Source organism: Salvelinus fontinalis, chromosome 16 (assembly GCF_029448725.1).
Source record: "Salvelinus fontinalis isolate EN_2023a chromosome 16, ASM2944872v1, whole genome shotgun sequence".
Lineage (NCBI taxonomy): Eukaryota > Metazoa > Chordata > Actinopteri > Salmoniformes > Salmonidae > Salvelinus > Salvelinus fontinalis.
This window is the reverse complement of record NC_074680.1, coordinates 33,745,167-33,769,477: the sequence shown is the minus strand read 5'-3', so window position 1 is coordinate 33,769,477 and position 24,311 is coordinate 33,745,167. Positions and strand designations below refer to the sequence as shown.

The window sequence follows — 24,311 nt, the reverse complement described above, 5'->3', positions numbered from 1 at the left end:
TAGTGGACCTGAATTATTTTATTGTTTGTAGTTTTGTTTGTGCATTTAAATCAACGTAGATCAGCAGATGTAGCTAGAGATTCATACACTTGATGCTCTTTCGGCAGGAAGTGAAGCACGTTAGCTGGCTTAGTCTGAATTTGGCATGATGCAGGTTAAACTTGAAACACACTACACTTTCTTTTATATTGGACATATATATCATCTATTATCACTGATGGCCGCTTTGGATATGCACAATTTACAAATGGACTCAATAAGGTAACGGTGCTAATATCAGCTAGCTAGTTATTTACAGGGATTTTGTTAGGTGACGAGAAGAGCCCGTTTTGACGCCGACGACGTTCACTATGCTAGTCTGCTTGCTAATTAGCTAGTGTACTTCCTAGTTTGTAGCTAGCCAGCTAACGTTACGTAGCCACACGTTTCGGTTGTTTTGGAAGCTTCTCTGATTTATAACATTATTGGTAACTCGAGTAACGTGTTGCTTCAACTGAAGTTAATTTGTTGACGGGGTCAATGAGCTAGCCAAGTTAGCTAAATAAATTAGCAAGCCTAGTTAGCCAGCTAGCTAACGTGCTAATTTAGCTATAGGTAACGTCATCTAGGTAACTAACGTCAAATAAGATGCTGATATCTGATAGACTGTCCGTCTCTACCATCTAACCTGTATTAAACATCGTAATAGAATGTTGGGTATTAGCAAAAGTCGTTGATCTCTGTGTAACAAGCAAAATCTGGAGCTCACTGCATTGTCAAAAATCATTGTTGATCTGTTATTCCAGTGAAGTGTCCTACTGATAACTTTCGAATGGAGAACCATTGCCATCGGAAAGGTACAGTTATCGCAGCACATTCTGAAATCACTGACTGACTTGTCTGTCTTGCACCATGAAGTCAGATGCTCCCTGTCTAGCTAGCTAGCTAAGTGGATTAACGCTACCAATAAACTAATATCTCGAGGACAGATTCAATTTGCGAGAATTTTACTTCTGGGTAACCGAGATTACAAATAAACGGTGTTCTTTAAAGGACATATGTTTAATGTGAAGTGACCTACATACATACCCCAACCAGAAACCATGGATTACAGGCAGCAGCCGCTCTGAGCTAAAGGTTAGAGCTGCCGCGTTCAAGGAGCGGGACTCTAACCTGGAAGCTTATAAGAAATCCCGCTATGCCCTCCGACGAACCATCACAGGCACGACTCCTGTTGACTCATGACTGCATTGCCAGGCACTACTCCAACACCATCATTCAATTTGCCGATGACAATGGTAGGCCTGATCACTGACAACGATGAGACAGCCTATAGGGAGAAGGTAAGAGACCTGGCCGCGTGGTGCCAGGACAACAACCTCTCCCTCAACGTGATCAAGACAAAAGAGATTATTGTGGACTACAGGAAAAAGAGGTCAGAGTACGCCCCCATTCTCATCGACGGGGCTGCAGTGGAGAAGGTTGAGAGCTTCAAGTTCTTTGGCATCCACATCACCAACAAACTAACATGGTCCAAGCACACTTGAAGAGGGCACGACAAAACCTATTCCCCCTCTGGAGACTGAAAAGATTTGGCATGGGTCCTCAGATCCTCAAAAGGTTCTACAGCTGCACCATCGAGAGCATTCTGACTGGTTGCATCACTGCCTGGTATGGCAACTGCTCGGCCTCCAACCGCAAGGAACTACAGAGGGTAGTGCGAACGGCCCAGTACATCACAGGGGCCAAGCTTTCTGCCATCCAGGACCTCTACACTAGGTGGTGTCTAAGGAAGGCCCTACAAATTGTCAAAGACTCCAGCCACCCTAGTCATAGACTGTTCTCTCTGCTACCGCAAGGCAAATGGTACTGGAGCACCAAGTCTTGGTCCAAGAGGCATCTAAACAGCTTCTACCCCCAAGCCATAAGACTCCTGAACATCTAGTCAAATGGCTACCCAGACTATTTGCACTGCCCCCCCCCCCCCCCCCCCCGTCTTTACTCCACTGCTACTCTTTGTTGTCATCTATGCATAGTCACTTTAATAACTCTACCTACATGTACATACTACCTCAAATAACCGGTGTCCTCACACATTGACTCTGTACATAGTCTCGCTATTGTTTTTTCACTGCTGCTCATTAATTACTTGTTACTTTTATCTCTTATTCTTATCTGTATTTTTTAAAACTACGTTGCTGGTTAGGGGCTCATAAGTAAGCTTTTCACTGTAAGGTATACCTGTTGTATTCGGCGCATGTGACTAATAACATTTGATTTGATTTGGTTACGTCTTCCAATTGGCACTGGTGGTCAGGGATTGCAGGCTTTTGTTCCAGCCAAGCACACTACACAACTGAATCAATTTATCAATGTTGATCACTAAAAGCCTGCACACCCTGTAGCTTTCCAGAACCAAAGTTGGTGATTCAGCATAACATGTAATACTATTTTGCTTATATTGGGATTTCACATTTATCATAAGTTAGGTGATGTTTGTCTGGAAAATGTTATCTGGAATTAGCTGGAAAATGTGTGTTAGTTATGAATAATTTATTCTTTAACAATTTGTCTCTTTCTCTTGGCATGGATACATGTATCCAACGTATAGATGGCCTCATATCCACTCAATATCTGACGGGCAAAGTTTAGAGACAGCAGGGCACATTTCTCCATCAAAGAAGGACTCTTTGCCAACGGACTTTGAAACATGCCCTTGCCATTTGGCTTAAAACTCAAAAGAACTCGACGGTATACAGTCTCAAGCAAGAGCTGTCTGGTCACTCGCATTCAGCTACTCAATAGTGAATTTGTTGAGTTTACGCTGTGGAGAGCACCGGCCAGGAATGTTTGGAGGCAATTGCACAGAGACTGGAGTTAAGAGAGGTATGTATGCTCAAGAAAAACAACTGAAACACTGATTGTTGTCCTTTGTGTTCGTGATTACTCATCTCAAGTGGGGGGCCTTTCAGGCTAAAGTTAGGCTATCATGGCCTATGAGCTGTTCTGCAACATACCTGAATGTTTTTTAATGACAGGACTATCAGAAACCTAGAACGTATACTATTGTCTTGAGGGTATGGAAAGAATAATTAGTTTCAGCCAAAAGCATTCCACATGGACCAAGTCATTGTTCAGTCACGTAGGTCTAGTAGTGGTGAAACACTGTGCCAAACATGCACAGGTCAAGTGGACACACCTCTGCTAGGGACACACAGTGGACACACCTCTGCTAGGGACACACAGTGGACACACCCATGCTGTGATTCAGTATGCATCAGAATCTTACTCGGATGGCTTTTCCATTCATTTGGATTTTGTCCAGACTGTGAAGCCTAGACTAGAGGATAACCTTGCCTGTCCATAAATCCCTTTTTTAAATAAAAATATACACGTACCTTTGAAAAGTTTGGGGTCGCTTAGAAATGTCCCCGTTTTTGAAAGAAGAGCATTTTTTTGTCCATTTAAAATAACATAAAATTGATCAGAAATGCAGTGCAGACATTGTTAATGTTATAAATTATTATTGTAGCTATAAACGGCAGATAATTTTTGTTGTTGTTGGAATATCTACATAGGTATGCAGAGGCCCATTATCAGCAACCATCACTGCTGTGTTCCAAAGGCACATTGAGTTAGCTAATCCAAGCTTATCACTTTAAAAGGCTAAATTGATCATTAGAAAACCGTTTTTCAATTATGTTAGCACAGCTGAAAACTGTTGTGCTGATTTAAAGAAGCAATAAAAGTGTCCTTTTAGACTAGTTTTGTATCTGGAGCATCAGCGTTTGTGGGTTCGATTACAGGCTCAAAATGGCCAGAAACAACTTTATTCTGAAACTCGTCAGTCTGTTCTTGTTCTGAGAAATGAAGGCTATTCCATGCACGCAATTGCCAAGAAATTGAAGATCTCGTACAACGCTGTGTACTAACCTCTTCATATAACAGCGCAAACTGGCTCTAACCAGAATAGAAAGAGTGGGAGGCCCCGGTGCACAACTGAGCAAGAGGACAAGTACATTAGAGTGTCTAGATTGAGAAACAGACACCTCACAAGACCTCAACTGGCAGCTTCACTAAATAGTACCCGCAAAACACCAGTCTCAATGTCAACAGTGAAGAGGCGACTCCGAGATGCTGGCCTTCTAGGCAGAGTTGCAAAGAAAAAGCCATATCTCAGACTGGCCAATAAAAAGAAAAGATTAAGACGGGCAAAAGAACACAGATACTGGACAGAGGAACTCTGTCTAGAAGGCCATTATCCCGTAGTCGCCTCTTCACTGTTGACGTTGAGACTGGTGTTTTGTGGGTACTATTTAATGAAGCTGCCAGTTGAGGACTTGTGAGGTGTCTGTTTCTCAAACTAGACACTCTAATGTACTTGTCCTCTTGCTCAGTTGTGCACCGGGGCCTCCCACTCTCTCTACTCTGGTTAGAGCCAGTTTGCTCTGTTCTGTGAAGGGAGTAGTACACAGCGTTGTACGAGATCTTTAGTTTCTTGGCAATTTCTCACATGGAATAGCCTTTATTTCTCGGAACAAGAATAGACTGATGAGTTTCAGAAGAAAGTTCTTTGTTTCTGGCCATTTTGAGCATGTAATCGAACCCACAAATGCTGATGCTCCAGATACCCAACTAGTCTAAAGAAGGCCAGTTTTATTGCTTCTTTAATCAGAACAACAGTTTTCAGCTGTGCTAACATAATTGCAAAAGGGTTTTCTAATGATCAATTAGCCTTTTAAAATGATAAACTTCGATTAACTAACACAACATGCCATTGGAACACGTGTGATGGTTGATGATAATGGGCCTCTTTAGATATTCCATTAAATATCTGCCGTTTCCAGCTACAATAGTCATTTACAACATTTAACAATGTCTACACTGTATTTCTGATCAATTTGATGTTATTTTAATGGACAAAAATTTGCTTTACTTTAAAAAACAAGGAAATGTCTAAGTGAGACAACTTTTGAACAATTGTGTGTGTGTGTGTATGGCAGCATGAATTGCGTATTACAAAAGCACATAACAAGCTACAACACATACAACTTAAGTTAGTGGATCGAGGACCTGAAGTGGTCATGCCGATGGCATTGAGAGTGGAGGAACTTCGGGCATGGATGGTCACGCAGGACCATTAGTCAGTGAGCAGTCAGATGAACAGAAAGACTATAGGACAGGGCAGTGAAATAAACCTATGGCCACACAGTTGCAGTGTGCAATCACACTGTGAGCCTTGTAGGTCAACTCCAGATCCACTGCTCATTGTGTGATGCACACTGCTCCACTCCGGCAGACATTCACAAGACTGGACAGGGAGTGGCAGCAACACAGCAGCCTGCACCTTTCCTTTGGGCTTGTGGGTCAAGTTGAATGTTTCAGATGAGTAAAAGCTATGTGTACTAGTATCGGCATGTTTATGAGGAAGGAAACACAAACATATTAAGTCTTCTATAATTTAGCATAGGAAATGCAAGGTAAGCTATTGTCATTGTAAACCAGAATATACAATATTACTGTCATGTAAAGATTTCACATTCCCCTCATCTTTCAAAAATAGTCTGTGCTTCCTGTTTCCCCCATTAACACCCCACATTTCCTTTCCTCCCCACACCAGATAACGTACTTCAGCCTGTGGTACTTCAACAAGCAGAATCAGCAGCGATGGATTTACCTGGAGAAGCCCCTGAAGAAGCAGCTGGACAAGTACGGCCTGGTACCCACTGTCTACTTCGGGGTGGTCTTCTACGTGCCCGCCGTGGGCCAGCTGCAGCAGGAGATCACTAGGTCAGATATACGCTTAACACAGAGGGACACTAGATACTCGCTCAGGCTGCTTCTCCGGCTAAAACTAGACACTCTCTCAGGCCAAAACGTTGTCTCCATCTATTCCCTGGTTAACTCTAAGCCACATAGTTCCCACCATATTGATTTTATTTATCCATTCCTATTGGATCAGTCAAAGGTAGTGAGTGAGGGGAGAAGGGAATGGAATGCATGTGTCCTACATGCCAGAGGATTTGTCATATTTCGTACCTTAGCAGATAATTCCTATATTGCCTTAGTTACTCCTCAGTATCATCTTAGTAATGCGTACTGAGCAACTCAGTCCAGTACTATAGGTTTTTCTGTGTGTGGTCACCCACCACAGTATCACATCTCTAACTGGCCGTTTGAATGGAGGGGTCAAACCAAGTCATGTTTGTCATCTGTTCACACCTTGAGATTAACCAACTTCCTCTACCTCCCTACAGATATCAGTATTACCTCCAGTTAAAGAAGGATGTTCTGGAAGGCAGAATCCCTTGCTCCATAGAACAAGCCATCCGTTTGGCTGGCTTGGCAGTGCAAGGTATACATGTGAATATGTAACATCGGCTCTGAATGTGAAACTCAGTACACTATAATCTACTGAGAGAAGACTGAGGATCACCACCTGTTCAAACTGTGGTGACAGGTCAGGTCCTGCCATAAGCAGCCACAGTAGGTGTTCTGGCACCACACTCACACACACTGCTGTCATGGCCTGTTGTAAATTCCACACCTCATGTTTTATTGATCCTGGCGCTGTTGACGGCCCACCAGTGCAGCAGGAGTGATGTCATTAAGAGTTTGGTCTCAAGGATCATTACTGAATCTCGACTCGGGACTCATCGGGTGTCTCATCATTGGATTTCAAAGCGTACCTAGGGAAAATGGGAATTTTAAACCTGAATATTTTCAGTTGGTATTCAAGAGAACATAATTGTTGTTTCAATGTACTTATGAAATACAATTTTCTATTATCCTAACTTTGTTTCTATAAAAGCCTGGTCAAGCACTTTATTTTGGCTTTATTGAGCTTTTCACAAGTGTGTTAATGTAGGACACACTGTATATTGATGTTTTCTCTTGTGTTATTGACTGTACGTTTGTTTATTCCATGTGTAACTCTGTGTTGTTGTTTGTGTCACACGGCTTTGCTTTATCTTGGCCAGGTCGCAGTTGTAAATGAGAACTTGTTCTCAACTGGCCTACCTGGTTAAATAAAGGTGAAATACATTTTTTTTTAAAGGAACCTTACCAAGCCCATACCATCCAATAAACTGGTCTCCAATAAACTGGACTCCAATAAACTGGTCTCGAGCTTGACATTTCCGGGCTCACATTTTCCCAGACAGAAGAATCTCAAACACTACTGTTAAATCAGGCAGTGCAAGTTACTGGCCTGGGGGTTAACATAGCACAGCAACTGAGATCACTTACTAGTGCAACCCAGGTCCAAACGTCTGCTGCCCAACTGGCATAGCAAGCTAGAACAAAATAGCATCCCAGTAATACAGAACGTTTTGAGAAACCTCCAAAGAATTTTCTGACTTAAAAATGCTCTGCTCAGTTTGCTTTTGGTTTTTGCTTGGAAGATGAATTATTTTTACCTAGCTGCTGAGATTAGGGCTGGTGGGGGCCTGGCCGGCAGGGCCGTAGCTGTTTTAGCTAGCATGGCTAATGCCTGCCATACTCAACATAGTTGTGAACATAGCTGGTGGGCAGACTGAGATTGCTGGTAACGTTGGACCACTGGTTTCAGATGCTAAAGCAATCCCAAACGGGTTTCCTGCTCTTCTCAAATTAGCCCGCTTTGTCATTGTATACTGCAACTGCTGAAAAAGCATCACGCCATTCTGAAAATCCATGCACGCTTTCAGTCTGCCTTGCACTAATTGCAGAAATAGACACATTATAGACTTTGACCTATTTAAAGAAAAGCTTTCTGTTTTTTAAGTCAGTTTTTCACTTCTGTTCACTTCTAGGAAAAGCATTACTGTACTGTTATTTACATGTATTCATCCAGTCTACAAAAAATATGATTGTATTTGATTATTCTGTGTGTTTCAGCTGACTTTGGAGACTTCAATCGTTATGATTCGCAGGAGTTTCTTCAGAAGTTTGTGCTGTTTCCTATCGTAAGCAGTTTTATTTATTTTTGACTTTGCAGCTCAAAATTAATGTTTTACGTCATGTAGTCATATGTTCATGAATGCACAATGTAATCTGTGTTTTCCTCATCTCTTTACAGGGATGGATCCAGGATGAGAGAGTACTGGAAGAGGCCACTCAGAAGGTGGCTCTGCTTTACCAGAACTACAGGTGAGAAACCTTCAGATGTTCATCCGCCTGATTTTTCCATCCGTGGAAAAGAAGACATGCCTTTCATTCTCCACAGAACCCCCCCTTCATATCTCCTGAGGCTGACATACACAGTGCCTTTAATTGATTCCAGGTTCCATACATGCATTGGGCAGTCCATGGTGCATCTCTCTTATCTGTCCCCAGTTAGTAGGCCCGCCAGGGTTCCTCAGCTGTTATTTACAGTCAGGTAGATAGATGAAAAGGCCCGAGCTGGGGCTGGCCTGGCACTAAGCCTGCTCACTCCTCCAGTCCAAGGCCAGCTGGTTTTCATCCCCCCCTATCCCTTCATCCCTCCATCCCAACCTGCAGGTTTCCAGCCTTCTGCTCATCCCCCATATGGGCTGTCTGGATAGATGGATAGCTGGAAAGAGCTGTTTAGATTTATACCTTGGCCCTGGCTACAGGGGAGGTAGGTGTCAGTGGGTTCTGAAGGTGAGAGGTGAGGAGTTGACACTTGCCTTGATGTTGGTCTGTATGAAATGGTTTCACTGCTTTGTGTGTCAAACGAGGTGAAGTGAGACAGATGAACTGAAGATGGAGGTGATGGGGGATAGAACATAGCAGCAGCTGATCATGCTGGTTGTTGAACTAGACTGACACCGGTTCAGTTTGCTGAGATGAAAGGTGTGAATATGCCATCAATTCTGTTTCAGAATGTGACCATGGTGTGTCTTTGTACTCTCTGTTTGTGCTGGTTAATGGATGCTGGTGTCTCCGTGTCTGCTTGCGTTGGAAATGTATATGGTTTATGTTAACTTCTATTGGCATGTGTGTGTTTCACTCAGGGGGTTGCCTGCCCCAGAGGCTGAGGTGTTGTACATGCAGGAGGTGGAGAAGATGGAGGGCTATGGGCAGGAGAGTACCCCAGCTAAGGTGAACAACTACACCAAACTACAGTACCTGCTCCCCCAAAGCCTCACTGCACTACTCCATTGCTATATCAAATACAATTTGTCATATGTGCCGAATACAGCAGGTGTATACTTTACCATGAAAAGCTTACTTACGAGCCCTTTCCCAACAATGCAGAGTTAAAAAAATAATGAAAATTTGGCTAAATAAAAAAGGAAATTGTAACACAATAAAATACGATAACGAGGCAAGGAGTACCATTACCAAGTCAATGTGCAGGGGTACGAGGTAATTGAGGTAATATGTACAGTACCAGTCAAAGTTTGAACACCTACTCATTCCAGGGTTTTTCTTTATTTCTACTATTTTCTACATTGCAGAAGAATAATGGACATCAAAACTATGAAATAACACATGGAATCATGTAACCAAAAAAGTGTTAAATCAAAATGTATTTTATATTTCAGGTTCTTCAAAGTAGCCACCCTTTGCCCTGATGACAGCGTTGCACACTCTTGGCATTCTCTCAACCAGCTTCATGAGGTAGTCACCTGGAATGCATTGCAATTAACAGGTGTGCCATGTTTTAAAAGTAAATTTGTGGAATTTCTTTCCTTAATGCGTTTGAGACAAAAAGTTGTGTTGTGACAAGGTAGGGGTGGTATACAGAAGATAGCCCTATTTGCTAAAAGACCAAGTCCATATTATGGCAAGAACAGCTCAAATAAGCAAAGAGAAACAATAGTCCATCATTACTTTAAGTCAGTCAATCCAGAATTTCTATAACTTTGAAAGTTTCTTCAAGTGCAGTCGCAAAAACCATCAAGCGCTACGATGAAACTGGCTGTCATGAGGACCACCACAGGAAAGGAAGACCCAGAGTTACCTCTGCTGCAAAGACAAGTTCATTAGAGTTAACGGCACCTCAGATTTCAGCCCAAATAAATGCGAGTAACAGACACATCTCAACATCAACTGTTCAGATGAGACTGCTTGAATCAGGCCTTCATGGTCAAATTGCTGCAAATAAACCACTACTAAAGGACACCAATAAGAAGTGACTTGCTTGGGCTAAGAAACACGAGCAATGGTCATTAGACAGGTGGAAATCTGTCTTTTGGTCTGATGAATCCAAATCTGAGATTTTTGGTTCCAACTGCCATGTCTTTGTGAGACGCAGAGTAGGTGAACGGAAACATGGAGGTGTGGGGGTGCTTTGCTGTTGACACTTTCAGTGATTTATTTGGAATTCAAGACACTTAACCAGAATGGCTACCACGGCATTCTGCAGCGATACACCATTCCATCTGGTTTGGGCTTAGTGGGACTATCATTTGTTTTTCAAAGGTACAATTACCCAAAACACACCTCCAGGCTGTGTAAGGGCTATTTGACCAGAAGGAGAGTGATTGAGTGTTGCATCAGATGACCTGGCTTCCACAATCACCCGACCTCAACCCTATTGAGATGGTTTGGAATGAGTTGGACCGCAGAGTGAAGGAAAGCAGACAACAAGTGCTCAGCATATGTGGGAACTCCTTCAACACTGTTGAAAAGCATTCCTCATGAAGCTGGTTGAGAGAATGCCAAGAGTGCACAAAGCTGCCATTAAGGCAAAGGGTGGGTACTTTGAAGAATCACAAATATAAAATATATTTTCATTTGTTTAACACTTCTTTGGTTACTACATGATTCCATATGTGTTATTTCATAGTGTTGATGTCTTCACTATTATTCTACAATGTAGTAAATAGTAAAAATAAAGAAAAACACTTGAATGAGTAGGTGTGTTCAAACTTTTGACTGGTACTGTGTATGTAGGTAGGGGTAAAAGTGACTGGGCAATCAGGATAGATAATATTATAATGTAATTTAAAAAAAATGTAACCTTTATTTAACTAGGCAAGTCAGTTAAGAACAAATTCTTATTTACAATGATGGCCTACACCGGTCAAACCCGGATGACGCTGGGCCAATTGTGCGCCGTGCTATGAGACTCCCAATCACGGCCGGTTGTGATTGTTAACTCGAAATGACACAACGACAAGGTTCCAGTTTAACAAAGTTTACTCTACTATATGAACACACTACAAGTAGCCATTACACTCAAGGCTAGGTCCAACAACGACAAGACTTCCTGCGCATGCGCACTCTTGACTGAGTGATAGCCCCGTAATAACAGAAATATAGGGATACTTAAAACATGAACTTAACAATCTCCCCCTTTTCTTTAAAGACAAAAAAAACATCAACAACATAATTAAATGTCCAAGTATTATTCAAGATCCCCATTACAAATGGGTTGTGTGACAGTTTTTATTTGTATTACTCAAGCAGCCACTTTCCATTACTGAGAGCCTGTAGGAGCACAAGACCGGATGCTCCCTTTTTAGTCAGACAGTCAGCAAGCTGTTCCTTTGTGGTCGACCACAGAATCCGCTGCATTCTCTGTGCTTGAATAAGTTCCTTGATGCTGCTAATCTCAAAGTCTTTTCTCTGTGACAGACTTGGTTGACTTCACAGCATCAACTAATGAGTAGTTGTCAGTGACACAAACTACAGGTAGGAAGTGTCGTTTTGTCCCACCAGTGATAACCTAGCGAAGCATCACGGAAGACAACTAGTTTCAAAGAGTCATCTTTTCCAACATGCTGAAACTTTAAAGTCACTTGTTGTGATTTCAGTTTACGAACAACTTTGTTTGCCTCATGAATGGTTTGTACAGTGGCGTGTTTTGTGTTAGATGCCAAGTTGCAACCATCAAACCAGGTCTACTCTGTCTCGCAGCCCATAAAATTTGTCCCATCTTTGACCTCAATTGAACAGCTTCAATTCCACATAGAGGGGAATTCCTTTGTACGGCTCTTGAAGAATCCATGTGGATAGGTTGAAGATTCTTGATATAGCTCTCCTGTTGCATCAGTATTTTTCCATCAACTGTAATAAACTCTATGCCCAACATAACAAAAATGATCATGCTCCTCACAGCCAACCTAGAAAACAGCTTTGAGGTGTGGAATCACAGTGGAAGCAAAGGTCTGTGAGCCACCCCAGATAAAGTTATCAACATGACAGGCAAGTACTCCAGTCACATTGCAGTCTTGATCAAGCCAATAGAAGACTGCAGGATCCACTTGTGACATTTTTCCACCTGTATTCAGCATTGTTGCCTTGACTTTGTTGTACCAGTAGAGTGATCCATCTGCCAGTCCATACACACACTTTTTTAGTTTCCACAGTGTTCCTTCACTTTTAGCTTCGGGCAGAGGTCGGATGTGAATGTCCCTTGACAGCTCTGTTCCCTGCAAAAATCCAGATTTGATGTCTATGGAATTAAGTTTCCATTTTTTCCGGCAGATCACTGACATCAGCAATCTGAGTGACTCTGAGGCGCATGTCGGTGAGTCTTTTGGGAGTTCTTTAGCAGCCAGCTCCTCAAAACCTCTAGCCACTAGACGTGCTTTGGGCACTATTCCAGTTAAGGATTCTTTAAGGGTACACACTCACCTTGTTGAGACGCACTTTTGGCCAATGTCTTTGACTTCCTCAAACACTCCATTTTTCCTCCAATTACTAAGCTCATCTAGCTTAGCTGAGTCAAATGACACGTCCTTTGTTTCAAGTACATCATCATTTTGAATGTCAATCTGTTTTTCTAGATTTTCCATTGCTTCAATTCTGATATTATCTACAAGTGGCAGGTCAGCTGACCCTGTTGTACCAGAAAGTGTAGCTGGTTCAGAGTACTGCAAGTTGTACCAGTTCTTGTGTTTTGCTTTTCCTGCTCGTCCAATGACGGTTGCTGTATGTGGAATACCACTTTCTCTGTCCGTGTATTTAACAGTTTGTCCAGTTTTCAGATTGGAACAACCATGTTCTCTTAACACATGTGGCTGTTGAATGTTTTCCTCATTTGAACGCTCAACAGTATTACCTGTGGCATGGTTGAAGGTCTCTGCTCCATTTCCTGTGTCAGTTTCGGTGTCCATATCATTGGATGCGACATCTGGTAGGTTTGTGTCTGTTACTGTGTCCTTTTTGTCATTTTCATTAGGAGACTGATTCTCAGCAACAGCCCCTCTATCTTGTTGATCATTTACTTTCCTCAATCTTGAGTGATGCACCCTGACAATCATGCCTCCGTGCCTCACAAATATCACCACACCATCTTGACCAATGACTACTCCCGGTCCTTTCCACTCTTGACAGTCAACTCGTTTGTAGTACACTTTGTTTCCAGTTTCGTACTTCTCATCATCATTATTCCCTGAACTGCTGAGTAACTTCTGAAGTCTGTTAACTGTATCATGTCCAAACTGTTTGTAAAGCTTTAACAATACTTAGTGTTTTTCTTTAGTGCTCATGTTCTCTGTGACTGTCAGAATCTTCATGTGCTCTGTGTCAGTCAGAATCTCATTTTTGCATGGAGTCTGTGTGATGTTTTTGTCTAAAATGTTTACACAATAGTGGCCTGAGGTAGTATGTTCAAGAGTCACTGGTTGTTTAAACATCACTGCCTGGTCATTTTTTATGTCTAGTACAGCCTCTGCCTTCTTGAGGGAAGCTTTGCTTAATAGTAAGGGGATATCTGTAGGACCACCTCTGTTTCAATGTGACACTTAGTCTGACCAATTTTTGCTGGTATCTTAACTCTCTTGGTAGAATGGACAATTCTCCCGTCTCCAAATTTGAAAGCTCTGTTGCTTGGTGTGTCAATCATATTTTGTACTTCTTTCATATTTAGTTCACTGACATAGCTATCAAGCCATTTTGCACCACACACTGTCCATGTACATGCAGTATCAATCACAGCAGATCCTAAGGATTCAACTATAAAAAATCTCAGTATCAGAATCAGATTCATTTGAAAACAGTGTAATGTTACACTGCTCTATCTCTGTGTGTACATTTTCCTCTGTTAGTTTAACTTGTTCATTTTTATGAGGACAGTCTTTAACCCAATGGTAAGTGCTTTGACAAATAGCACATTTCGATCTCCTTCCATATGTGTCCAGTGGATTTGTGCCGGGAAATGGCGCCCTCTTCTGGTTGTCTTGAACGTGACTTGTTGGCGCCTTTTCTGTGCTGCTCGGTGTAATATGCTGCATCACTCACTTGCATTCCATCTGTTATTGGCGCGACAGACGTCTTTTCACCAAATATTATTTTTAGTGCCGACTTCATAGATGCAAAAGTCAGCACAGTACAAGAAGTCAAAGCCAACTGTTTCTCCCTACAATCTAGACAGGCAGTGTCTAACAACTTGAACGCTAACACTCTATCTGGGTGAACCATGTCGTACTTGCGCATTCTATTGTACCTCTGTTCGAAATCAATGATGTAGTCCGTCATTGCAACCAAAATATCTCTCGTAACACTGTCAAAGTTTGAATATGCCTCGTAGGCACGGTCTTTCTCTTCTTTGAGAAATACAGAATCCAGTGCTGTGATCAAAGTTCCCATACCGTCATCCTTGTTCAAATCCTCCAGGGATATTTCCAGTGCTGTATCTCTCGCTCTTCCCTCCAGCGATAATACCACCGCAAGTGCTTGCTTTTTCACGTCCATATTAGTAACGCGTATCCAGTTACCCAGTTCATTTTTCCAACTTTCGTACCACCTCTTCTCGTCGAAGCGAGGTGGCACATTGTAGTTAGAAACCATCCTCTGCTACCAATGTTAACTCGAAATGACACAATGACAAGGTTCCAGTTCAACAAAGTTTACTCTACTATATGAACACACTACAAGTAGCCATTACACTCAAGGCTAGGTCCAACAACGACAAGACTTCCTGCGCATGCGCACTCTTGACTGAGTGATAGCCCCGTAATAACAGAAATATAGGGATACTTAAAACATGAACTTAACAGTGATCCAGCCTGGATTCGAACCAGGGTGTCTGTAGTGACGCCTCAAGCACTGAGATGCAATGCCTTAGACCGCTGCGCCACTCGGGAGCCCAGCCTATAGACGGAGACAATCAACAGAGTAGCAGCAGTGTATGTGAAAGTGTGTGTCTGTGTGTGTGGCATCAATATTTATGTGTGTGAGCTTTTGTAGTGTGTGTGTGTTGGAGTGTCAGTGTAGTATGTGTGGGTAGTGTGCATAGAGTCAGTGCAAAAATAAAAAGTAAGGTCAATGCAAATGGTCCGGGTAGCTACTTGATTGACTGTTCAGCGGTTATGGCGTAGGGATATAAGTTTTTCAGGAGCCTTTGCGTCCCACACTTGGTCCCAGGCGCGCCGGTACTGCTTGCCATGCAGTAGCAGAGAGAACAGTCTGGCTGTAGTCTGATAATTTTTTGGCCCTTCCTCTGACAGCGCCTCGTATAGAAGTCCTGGATGCCAGGAAGCTCGGCCCCAGTGATGTACTGTGCCATATGCACTACCCTCTGTAGCGCCTTACGGTCGGATGCCGAGAAGTTGCCATATCAGGCGGTGATGCAACCGATCAGGATAATCTCAGTGGTGCAGCTGTAGAACTTTTTGAGGATCTGGGGATCAATGCCAAATCTTTTCAGTCTCCTGATGGAGAAAAGGTGTTGTCATGACCTCTTCACAACTGTGTTGGTGTGTGTGGACCATGATAGGTCCTTAGTGATGTGGACACTAAGGAACTTGAAGATCTCGACCTGCTCGACGTGAATGGGGGCATGCTCGGCCCTCCGTTTCCTGTAGTCCACGATCAGCTCCTTTTGTCTTGCTGAAGTTGAGGGAGAGGTCTCACTGCCATAGGTCTCTGACCTCCTCCCTATAGGCTGTCTCATCATCGTCATTGATCTCCAGTTCTAATGATTTTCTGTCAATACCTCTATTTGAACTGGATCAAGGAACAAATTATTTTTCAGTTAAAAAAGCAGCAGATTTTGGTGCTGATATTCTGGAATATATTCATAAAAGGATAAATGTAGACCACCCAGCACAAACAGGGCTCTGTGAGGTCCCCATTTTTCATTAGCTATAGGTCTTCAATTTAATCTTCTTTTATATTTCCATTCCCACAGGACAGCCAAGGCACTGATATCCTCCTTGGGGCCTGCCTGGACGGCATCTTTGTAAAGCACAAACCGGAAGGCCACCCCTTGTATTCAAGTAAGGCTGGAAAGAATTGTTTATTTTTAAGCATAATAAAAATGTTGACGCTAATACCCCAGTTCTGCAGTATGATCTGCCTGTAAATATGAGCTGTCTGAATGAATCATGTCTGGTATTTATGTGTCTGAAGCCTGTAGCAATGACTGCATATTGAGTCTGGTTCAGTCCACAGCTAGCTAGCTACTATTCTTAGATGGCGTGGAGGTCTCTTGCTATTTTCAGATGTGATGTTCAATAAATAGGGCCAGGGGGGTTCCTGACAATGTGACCTGGCAAGGAGAAACTAGGCCTCAGGTCACATGATCAGGAAATCCTCCTGACCTATCAGTGTTCCCCAACTCCTGTACCCCCAACAACACATGTTTTTGTTGTAGGCCCTGAAAAACTCACCTGATTCAACTCACTGGGGGTTGATTATTAGTTCACAATTTGAATCATGTTTGCTGTTGGGGGTAATTGAGTTGGGAAAGAATAATCTATATAATAACTGAAATCTTCAATTTTACCAAGAGGAAGTCTCATTTTCTGTAGAATATCCTAGTCTAAATGCTACTAGCAGTGTTGAATGTAGACACTTCTCTTACTATTGAATCAGATATGGTTTCTATTTACGTCACTACCCTCCCACAGTCCAGTTCTAAATGTGACCACTGCCATGCCACTGCCTCATGCTCTCTCACCCCTCTCTGTTTTAACTGGCTGTGTAGGTGGTATGAAATTAACAACATGACTCACAATAAGTCCTTATTTGCCCTGGAGCTGGCCAACAAAGAGGAGAGCGTGCAGTTCCAGACCGTGAGTCTCAAACCACTGCCACCACCATACACTGCAATGATCCTCTTCCCATCAAACACATGGTCCTTTAATCACACAGTGCATGCTGTGGGAATGTGTATTGACTTTTCAAGGTAAACACGCATGTATGTGTGCTTGTATGGTGGTAACTAAGTTCCATGCCTATAGGGTCAACAACCGCTGGCTAAAGCTCCATGCAGTTTGTTAGCAGTTGATGTTATTCTTTATTAACACAGACCCCTTAAGCAAATCAGGGGGAGGAAAATCAATTTCTTTGAGAAGGACAGATCATAGATGTTATGCTGGGAGGTAGATGGTCATTCTCCCCTGTTCTCAGTGATGCTCTCTAGTGATTCTCTCCTGTGATTATCTCTCCAGAACAAAGGGATAGGATCTAGTTTTATAACCTAGCCTGTGGTTGACCAATTTAGAAGTCCTTGCAGTACAACTGGGCCAATGGCCAAATAACAGTATCCTATTTCAGACTCACTGTATAGATCCTCCCATGTCTCTGACCCATTGATAAATAATTCCCTGTTACAGAAAAAACACTATTTCCATTGATCGTTAATTCTATTGACTTCTCGTCCTCATGACCTCTTGTACTCTGTCTCTGCGTTGTGTATTTATCTTCGAAATATTCATAGAAGTTGTATTTGGGTTGGTGAATAAGTAGTGGACCACCACTACTTATTCCAGTGTAGGGAATGTCTTAAATTGTAAATGCTTTCTTTCCCCTCTACAGGAAGACATGGAAACCTCCAAATACGTGTGCCGGATGTGTCTAGCCAGGCACAAGTTTTACAAGATTAACAAGAGCAGCCTGTACGTGTGTCTCTCTCTTAACGAGTCTAGCCCAGTTCCTGTGTATGTGGAACTCTCTTTGCGTGTGTGTGCTCTCCTCATTCCTGTCCCCTCTTCTCTCCAGAGAGGAGTCTGACCGCCATTTGCCTTCTGAGGGCTCCCAGGGGTCCATTCTCACTCTCTCCATTCCTCTCTTTCCTTTTCTGCCTTGTAACAACGCATTCCACAGCCACCCGCCTACAGTACAGGTCTCCTCAGAGAGCCAACACCCTCCCCTAAAAAACATCCAGAGCCTCCAAAACACCCTAGCTACATTTAAATGACGTGCACCAATAATCACCACTCCTCTCCTCACCACTTTTGAAACATTTTGTGTTTGGGCGAGGAAAGATGATGTAAGAAAAGGAGTTCTCTCCTGGATACTGCTCCTGTCTTTCATTGCGATGAAGGGAGATTTATCTGAGAGTTGATCTGAGCTATTCAGCCAAGTCCCTTTCAACTTCAAAGAAAGCCTTTTTAGTTTTTTCTACCTGTTTGTTTCATTGTTGTTTTTATGTTCCTGTGCTCAGCCAAACCCAGCCTGCTGTGAAACCAGCGCAACGGCGATCCTCCACCAGGATGTCTCTGGTATCCTGGCAGTGAAACACAAACACACATATGCTTTCTCTCTAAAACACACGCTCGCCCTCTGATCTATAGCCTGTGAAACGCAGCACATGACGAACGTCACAGTCCCTGGCCAGTGCTTCAGCACACTATTAGATTTGTGTGTAATTCCAATCTGTTGGGCTGCATTAAGATCATGTCTGTAGTAACTGAATGCTGTTGTTTGATCACTCTCTGTGCAGCCTAAACCCCCTGCCTACATGATGCCCCCGCCACAGATGCCCTACAATGGCCACTTCACTGAGCCTTACACATCCTCACAAGGTACTTACAGAGTCTGACCTCACCAAGATCACCGGTGTTTCACCCAAATGTACCTTTTGTCTTATCTCTCTCCTATCTCTCATACAACCTGTACATGAACAGTCAGCACGGCTACTACTACCACTCCCAGACCAGCCTGGACCGCTCACCACTCGAGTACGGCAACAGTGGCGGTGGGAACGGGCAGCTGCGTAACGGCAGCGTGTACAGTGCCCACAGCACCAGCTCCCTCACCAACCCCCAGCACTACATGCAGCCCTCGCCCATGTCCTTCAACCCCTCCATCACAGGAAGTGACATCACCCGGCCCGACTACGTGCCCTCGCACCGCCACAGCGCTCTCACCCCCCCCTCCTACCGCGCCACCCCGGACTACAATAAAATCATGAGGCAGAAGAACCAGGGAGGAGGGATGGTGCACGCCCACGAGAACCGCCAGAGCCTCTCCATGAGGAACCTGAACATTGGGAATTCGTACGCCTACAGCAGGCCCGACCCCCTGGTCTACAGCCAGCCTGAGATCAGAGGAGAGCATGGTGGAGGAGGAGCGCACCACCACTACCCTTTCCACCTCAACTCCAGCTTCCACAGCCCATACCCCACGGTGAGGAGGCCGGTGGTGGGAGCGGTCAGTGTGCCCGAGCTGACCAACGTCCAGCTGCAGCAGGCGCAGGAGTACCCTGCGGCCAACATCATGAGGACCCAGGTGTACCACCCTCCACCCCCCTACTCATGGTGCCCACCCACGGCCCGCTTACAGCACGCCAGACCTGTCTCACCACCTGTACGTAAGCAGCAGCAACCCGGACTTGATCACCACGCGGCGCGTGCACCACTCTGTCCAGGAGGACAGCCTGCCTGTAGCCTACTCCCTGCAGCCTACTCCCTGCTGGACCCCCACAACACCACCCCCACCAGCAAAACGCACACAAACGCAACTCCATCGAGATCGCCAGCCTGGCTTACAGCCTGGAGGGCATGAGGGTCAATGACACCCCCCTTCTGGCCCCGCATGGACCCTCCTCAAGCTCCCAGCTCAACGTATTCCTGGAGCGGACCAAGTCAGAGGACGGGGGAGAGGGGAAGGAGCATGTGCGCTACGGCCACAAGAAGTCCCACGCCACCATGTTGGTGCACAGCAGTGAGGAGGAGTTTGAGGATGAGAGCGGACGCCACATCCCCCAATCCCACAATGCACTATTGTCTGGGTTTGACCCGCAGCAGCTTCTAACCAATCTGGGCCAGATTCCCCTGGAGCCCCCACCCGCATATCCCATTGGCTCCGCCCTTGACCCTGTCTTGTCTGGCCTCCCGGCCTATCAGATGCACACACTGATCCAGGAGGCGGAGCCCGTGTACCTATTGGCGCATGGCCAGCCTGTCAGGATGGTTCCCTCTGTGTCTGACGGTGACATCAATGGGCAGAACAAACAGAAGGCCAAGAAGGACTTCATCAAGAAGAGGCCCGTGTCAGACGTTCCTGCTGGGAAGAAACCCATCGATGGCCTGCCTCCTGCCGTGAGACTTGCACCCTCCGCCATAGTAGCTTTTGTTCCACCATAGTAGCTCCAGTTTCCGCTGCCTGACTCGCTGTAAAACATGTCTGTGTTTTTAATGTATTTTTTTTTAAGTACATTTAATTACAATATTTGACTAGAGGTGTCAGTGTGGATTTCGTAGTTCAAGGAACAGCTGTTACCCAATCTTCATGTCATGGAGACTCTTCTTAATTTCTTTGTCAGTTAAGATAATTTTTTCCTCATAGCTAAGATGTCTGACATTTGAATGAGCTTATCATTTACACCACAATGTCACACAACACGTAGTGGAATGTCCCAAAGATCATTTCAACCAATATCAAACACTCTCTGTTGGTCAGGTGACTTAACATGTGACAGGAATGTGGCTGGCGACCGCAATAGCTGGTCCGGTAGCATTCCACGGAAAGGCACAACCAGGCTATGTTGTTTCTGTCCTTCCCCCTCATCTTCCTCTCTGACACTGTCAACTTCACTCACTCTCTCTCTCCCTGTCCTCTGTAACACCAGGGCATGAAGAAGCGGGCTGAGCTGAAGAAGATGGGTCCTCTGAAGGTGGCAGCCCTCAACGGCCTGACCCTGTCCAGGCTGCCACTGCACGAAGGGGGCAAGGACGAGCCTGAGACGTCCTCCAACGACGAGAGGGTAGACACTGGCATTGCTCTAGACTGGTGTTGTCCCTTTAACACTGTTTGCTGAATGGGGTTTCTTTTATGCTTCGTTTTAGGAGGAACCTCTTCAACACCTGTTGTGTGTTTTGGTTTGCAGCTAGAGACTGGTTTTGTAACCATATATGCGCAGAGGCACTGTGGTATTTTACATGAACAGTATTATAGAGAAGGTTTGCTCTAGGGGTGGATACTGTAATGTTTTCTGTAGAATCTAGACATTGATACTGCTTTACATTTGCAGAGTTTAGGCATGTTGTTTAAATGGATTTGATTGCCAAACAGAATATCATGCAGACAGAGTAATGTTTTATCCAAATGTTATTGTCTTGCATCTATTGCAGAACATAACTTAGTTAATGGCGCTCAAAACAGTACGTTATTTAAAACAGAACGAAAAGGTGTTGAATGCTAGTGATGTAATAGAACCGTTCTACCAGGACAATATTGTCCTACTTTTTTATATCGGTTTTAGTTGATACTTCTGAATGTGTTAGTTGGTGCACCATTTGTTTGTTCAATCAGAATTCAGATACTGCTACGCTGTTTCCAGCTATTGTTAACTAAAAATGACACAACGACTAGGTTTTAGTTTAATAACGTTTACTTCACCGTATTACCACTGAACATAGTCACCATCACACACCAGACCAGGTCCATCTCCAGTGTCACTTCTTCGCAGGCATACTAATCAGAGTGATAGCACCGTAATAACAGCAATCAAGAAAATGTACTTTATTTCTTGCAGAGTTACTCACAACACTGTAGCATTTCAATCATTTTATACCTACCGGAACAATTCCAGGTCTCTGTCAACAACCCTTGTCTGTGTGTCTCTCTCTCAGTGTACGGTGCTGGAGCAGCGCATGGAGCAGGGCATGGTGTTCCAGGAGTACGAGCAGGTGGCCAAGCGGCGTCCGGCAGGCGACTGCAGCATCGCCCAGCTTCCCGAGAGTGGCGAGAGGAACCGCTTCCAGGACGTGCTGCCCTACGACGACACGCGTGTGGAGCTGGTGCCCACCAAGGAGAACAACACTGGCTACATCAACGCCTCGCATATCAGGGTAATGGACACACTAATACCCTTTTTCACAGTACCATGCCGACCCGAACCCTACCATGCTGGCTTGGATATTTTCTCCCCGCATTGTCTTTTCCTGCATGGTTCGAGCATTTGATGGTGGATGCGTAACTAGTCCAGAGTAGTATGGCTTTGCTCGGCTCCATAGTGCGAACCAACCCAGTGAACCGACAGTGATAGCTAGAAACACAGACCTTCAGGTAACTGCCAAAATAAAGGAAACACCAACATAAAGTGTCTTAATAGGGCGTTGGGCTACAACGAGCCAGAACAGCTTCAATGCTCCTTGGATGGGGGCATTGTCATCCTATGGGGGCATAGCCATGGTAGCCAAAATAATGGCCTAATAAAGTACTAAAGGCTTAAGACTTTATGCAGTCATTGTCTCTTTGATAAGCATTTTTAAATAGTGAGCCAGGATGTTTTCAGCACTTTTATTTATATGACTGATCAACAAAAATGTCAGGTTCTCTCTTCAGCAGACATATATAGTGAGCAATATGTTTGGAACATCAAATCCCAATAAAATCAGTGTTGAATTGCAATACATATAGAATTGTGAGCAGTGTAATACGTATCCGTGCTAATATTGTATTGTGAGTGGCATGCAATGAATGAGATGTATTGAAAATGAAATACAGAAACATTTGCTAAAATGTATACAAACATGGTATTACTTTGTTATTTTGGGGAATTGTGTGTAGATGGGTGAGATTATTTTATTTTTTAACCATTTTGAATTCAGGCTGTAACACAACAACATGTGGAATCAGTCAAGGGGGTTGAATACATTCTGAAGGCACTGTAAATGCTGTTACAGTGGTTGAGGTCACTTATAACCATATCTCTCCTCTGGCGTTTCCTAGATCACGGTGGGCGGAGACGAGTGGAGGTACATCGCCTCCCAAGGCCCTCTCTCCAACACCTGTCAGGACTTCTGGCAAATGGTGTGGGAGCAGGGCGTGGCCATCATTGCCATGGTTACAGCTGAAGAGGTGTGTGTGTTACACTGGACTTTATTATGTCTGTATGTCCATGGTGTGTTACTGTTATTGTATGACCTCAGATCTAGGATACTGCTCTGTAAGCAATAACATTACCCTTTGACCCTGGCAAACCTTTGGCCTCTAAACCCTTTGCAGGAGGGTGGCAGGGAGAAGAGTTTCCGCTACTGGCCACGGCTCGGCTCTTGCCACAACACAGTGACGTACGGACGCTTTAAGATCACCACACGCTTCAGGACGGACTCCGGCTGCTACGCCACCACAGGCCTGAAGATAAAACACGTGCTGACAGGCCAGGAGCACACTGTGTGGCACCTACAGTACACAGACTGGCCCGACCACGGCTGCCCTGAGGACTTCAAGGGCTTCCTCTGTGAGTGGATCAGTTGGAGTAACGTGTATTCAAACCAGGAAGTCCCTTTAAGAAATCTCTATTCCAAGGGAGAGCAGGTCAAGAAGGCAGTTCCAGTCAAAGTTAAATGAGTGTTCAGTGATAAATTGAGATTTTGTGTTGTAAAAGCCTATTTTTATTTAGTTTGGTTAATCGAATCAATCATTCTCTTATTTCAATGTTTTCCCCAGCGTACCTGGAAGAGATCCAGTCAGTGAGGAGACACACCAACAGCACCAGCGACCCAAAGAACACCAACCTGCCTGTGCTGGTCCACTGTACTGCTGGAGTGGGCCGCTCCGGGGTGGTCATCCTCTCTGAGGTCATGATCGCCTGTCTGGAACACAACGAGGTAAACACCTAATTAACGTCTACATGTATATTACCATTACATTACTGGGCTATGTAGAAGGCCTAAAAATGAATAATGTCGCCAGGATTGAACCCTAGTCTATTCCATCAGGAATGTAGGTAGGCATTGATCACATCTCACCACAGTTTAGATTAATAGGCCCATTAACCAATCCAATAACATACTTCTTTTGTAAAACCCTGTCTGTGGCCTGTTTCCACCTCTTTCCTCCAGATGCTGGACATCCCGACCGTTCTCAACATGCTCCGACAGCAGCGTATGATGATGGTGCAGACCATCTCACAATACAGCTTCATTTACAAAGTTCTAATCCAGTTCCTCCGCAACTCCAGGCTTATCTAAGTGCAAACCTCAGCCCCACTCAAACATTTGTTTCGGGGCACCAATATTCTCCAAGTTTCCTCAATGCTCATGCCAAACTTCAGTGCGTTGGCGCAACTGTGGCCTCTGGCTCCAAAAAGGGCGGTGCTAGTGGATGGCCCTTTTTCAAAGTATTAATGGAGGCGAGACTGCAACCTGAGGAAAGGATCACGGGACTTTGTGTGTGTCCCTCTTAAACAGTATTATTGATATTTCACTGTGGAGTTTTTACACTAAACTAGAGGTCGACCGATTAATCGGAATGGC

The 24,311-nt window shown here is 44.2% G+C and overlaps 1 pseudogene; it reads left to right on the top strand.

Moving 5' to 3' along the window:
* The first annotated feature begins 103 nt into the window (after positions 1-103).
* The window catches only part of LOC129813052 (tyrosine-protein phosphatase non-receptor type 21-like), a 25,260-nt pseudogene continuing 1,052 nt past the window's right edge, over positions 104-24,311 (top strand).